Below are 1,959 nucleotides of genomic sequence, written 5' to 3'. Positions count from 1 at the left end.
AATATGGCATTCAGAGTGTCAATCTCAAGAACTCCTTTCTTCTGACTAGTCCCATTATTCACAGGATTTCTTTCAGAAGTGTACATGAATTGGTTATTTGCAACCATTTCAATCAGTTCTTGAGCTTCAGTAGGCGTCTTCTTCAGATGAAGAGATCCTCCAGAAGAGCTATCCAAAGACATCTTGGATAGTTCAGAGAGACCATCATAGAAAATACCTATGATGCTCCATTCAGAAAGCATATCAGTGGGACACTTTCTGATCAATTGTTTGTATCTTTCCCAAGCTTCATAGAGGGATTCTCCTTCCTTCTGTCTGAAGGTTTGGACTTCCACTCTAAGCTTACTCAATTTTTGAGGTGGAAAGAACTTTGCCAAGAAGGCATTGACTAGCTTTTCCCAAGAGTCCAGGCTTTCTTTAGGTTGAGAATCCAACCATGTTCTAGCTCTGTCTCTTACAGCAAAAGGGAATAGCATTAGTCTATAGACCTCAGGGTCAACCCCATTAGTCTTAACAGTGTCACAGATTTGCAAGAATTCAGCTAAAAACTGATGAGGATCTTCCAATGGAAGTCCATGGAACTTGCAATTCTGTTGCATTAGAGAAACTAATTGAGGCTTAAGCTCAAAGTTGTTTGCTCTAATGGCAGGGATAGAGATGCTTCTCCCATAGAAGTCGGGAGTAGGTGCAGTAAAGTCACCCAGCACCTTCCTTGCATTGGTGGCATTATTGTTGTTTTCGGCTGCCATTTGTTCTTCTTCTTTGAAGAATTCGTTCAGGTGCTCTAAAGAGAGTTGTGCTTTGGCTTCTCTTAGCTTTCTCTTCAAGGTCCTTTCAGGCTCAGGGTCAGCCTCAACAAGAATGTTTTTGTCTTTGCTCCTGCTCATAAGAAAGAGAAGAGAACAAGAAATGTGGAATCCTCTATGTCACGGTATAGAGATTCCTTTAGGTGTCAGAGGAGAAGAAGAGTAGAAGACAGAAGTAGAAAATTCGAACTTATCAAAGAAGATGGAGTTCGAATTTTGCATTAAGGGATAGTGTTACTCCATAAATAGAAGGATGTGAGAAGGAGGGAAGTAATTTTCGAAAATTAAGTGAAAAATTTTGAAAACATTTTTGAAAAACATTACTTAATTTTCGAAAATGAAAGTGGGAAAGAAGTGAAGTGTTTTTTGAAAAAGATTTTGAAATTAGAAATCAAAAAGATTTGATTGAAAACTATTTTGAAAAAGATGTGGTTAAGAAGATTTGATTAGTTTTTTTTTTTAAAAAAAAGATGTGATTGAGAAGATATGATTTGAAAAACATTTTTAAAAAAAGATTTGATTTTGAAAATTAAAAACTTGACCAACAAGAAAAGATATGATTCTAACATTAAACCTTTCTCAACAGAAAAGGCAACATACTTGAAATTTTGAATCAAATCATTAATTGGTAGCAAGTATCTTTAAAAATGGAAAGAAATTGGTTTTGAAAAAGATTTGATTGAAAAATTGATTTGAAAGAGATTTGATTTTGAAAAGATTTTGAAAACTTAGAAAAAAATTGATTTGAAAACAAAATCTTCCCTTCTAGCCATCCTGGCGTTAAACGCCCAGAATGGTGCACATTCTGGCGTTTAACGCCCAAAATGCTACCCTTTTGGGCGTTAAACGCCCAACCAGGTACCCTGGCTGGCGTTTAAACGCCAGTCTGTCCTTCTTCACTGGGCGTTTTGAACGCCCAGCTTTTTCTGTGCAATTCCTCTGCTGTATGTTCTGAATCTTCAATTCTCTGTATTATTGACTTGAAAAGACACAAATTAAAAATATTTTTGGATTTTTAATAATAAGGACAAACCAAAATGCAACAAGAATCAAATAACAATGCATGCAAGACACCAAACTTAGCAGTTTGTATACTACTGACACTAACAAAATGAAAATGCATATGAGACACACAAAACACTCAAGTCAATTG

General features: G+C 35.9%; 1 non-coding gene across 1 annotated transcript; it reads left to right on the top strand.

Moving 5' to 3' along the window:
- The first annotated feature begins 236 nt into the window (after nucleotides 1-236).
- Nucleotides 237-344, top strand: LOC112700552 (small nucleolar RNA R71). Its single transcript, XR_003153458.1, has one exon. It is a non-coding gene; the product is annotated as a small nucleolar RNA R71 (small nucleolar RNA).
- Nucleotides 345-1,959: the final 1,615 nt, after the last annotated feature.

The sequence above is a fragment of the Arachis hypogaea genome, chromosome 6, assembly GCF_003086295.3.
Source record: "Arachis hypogaea cultivar Tifrunner chromosome 6, arahy.Tifrunner.gnm2.J5K5, whole genome shotgun sequence".
NCBI classification, from domain to species: domain Eukaryota; kingdom Viridiplantae; phylum Streptophyta; class Magnoliopsida; order Fabales; family Fabaceae; genus Arachis; species Arachis hypogaea.
This window is presented reverse-complemented; position numbering and strand designations above follow the sequence as displayed.